This window comes from Pseudomyrmex gracilis, unplaced genomic scaffold, assembly GCF_002006095.1.
Source record: "Pseudomyrmex gracilis isolate BER0280 unplaced genomic scaffold, ASM200609v1 scaffold_2161, whole genome shotgun sequence".
Lineage (NCBI taxonomy): Eukaryota > Metazoa > Arthropoda > Insecta > Hymenoptera > Formicidae > Pseudomyrmex > Pseudomyrmex gracilis.
The window spans coordinates 1-1,630 of NW_018022745.1; positions in this window are offsets into that span (position 1 = coordinate 1).

The window sequence follows — 1,630 nt, forward strand, 5'->3', positions numbered from 1 at the left end:
ACATTTCGGCGCTTCAACGCCAAAAAATCATGAAAAACTCAATCCTCATGACAGCTCCGGTGTTTTAGCGCCGTTTACTCCCACTACCCACTTTTCACCAATCAACGCTCGGTGTCAAAGCGCCGGTGTCTGTATGAGGATCCAGCCTGAGTCGTGCCGTGCCGCGCTTGTTTGTTTACTCCTTTTGTTACTAAGACATTACATGAGAGAAGCCATTTTTCTTTTCATCTGATAATCGTGCACGCCTATAGAGTCCAATCGTCGCTCCCCGCGTCTTCATTGGTTCACATTTATTAATTCATATCTCAATAAATATTGCGAATTTTGCAAAATGGTATATAACTTTTCTGTTCAGAATGACCCGATCTACCTACACACGTCGGCTTTATATTTCGCTGTCAGACACCCTGTATATACATACATACTATATACAGGGTGTCCGACAATTACTTTAACATCTCTCGTAGGCAGGTAGAAAGAGTAAAACTGAGTCGAAAAGTCCTGAATCATTTTTTTCTATTAAGGGTCGTCTACAATGGAGAGTTTTAGACTGTAACAGTAAGAAACTGACAAATCACAATCGATTATTCTTCTGTACTTTGCCTGTGATTGGTCAATTTCTTACTATTACGGCCTACAACTTTCCATTGTAGACGGCTCTTTACATATGGAGAGTTGTAGGCCGTAATAGTAAGAAATTGACCAATCACAGGCAAAGTACAGAAGAATAATCGATTGTGATTTGTCAGTTTCTTACTGTTACGGTCTAAAACTCTCCATTGTAGACGACCCTTAAGATAATACTAATCTGTGATTGGTTGAATTACTTACGATTTTACGGTTACGGTTAAAATGTTTTCACGTGCAATGGCCCTTACTATGGCACAAGCCTAGTGTCGTCGAGCTGAAGTTGGCTGAGATATCGAAGTGAGATTTATTGATGCTCCGCTCCAATCAGTAAACGTCGGGTAATTCAAACAAATTGGTCAAAGGTGTTTTTATCCGTAAACAAAGCATAAAAAATATAATTTCAAATACATTTTCAATGAAGGAAAAAATCAAACTCAGCATAAACACATCAACAGCCATAGAGCTTATACTCATGGAGAGGCCATGCGAGCGCAAGGAGGATCGACAAAGAGAGATATTTTTCTGTTTCAATTGTGGCCACTTCTTATAGAAGAGAATAACAGAGAACACGGAGTGGGGGAGCCACAGTTGAGACAAAATATGGACAAAATATATCTCTCTTTGTCGATCCTCCTTGCGCGGCCCTCTCTATGGTTAGCATATAGGCCTGTTCTACAATACAATCGTAAGCCGTAAGTCGTAAGAAATTGACCAATCACAATCGATTATTCTTCTGTGATTTATCTGTGATTGGTCAATTTCTTACGACTTACAGTTTAAGACTGTATTGTAGAACAGGCCATAGGCATGGCCTCTCCATGAGTATAAGCTCTATGTCAACAGCAAACACTAACTACGCAGGAAATGCGCGAAACAGTAAACGGTAATTTCACGTTGATTTCACCAGCCGTGGCTAGTCGCGTATCTTCGCAATGAGAGGCACGAGGCCCGAGAAAGAGAGACGCACGAAGTCCAAATATGGGCATAGATGGTCGAGCGT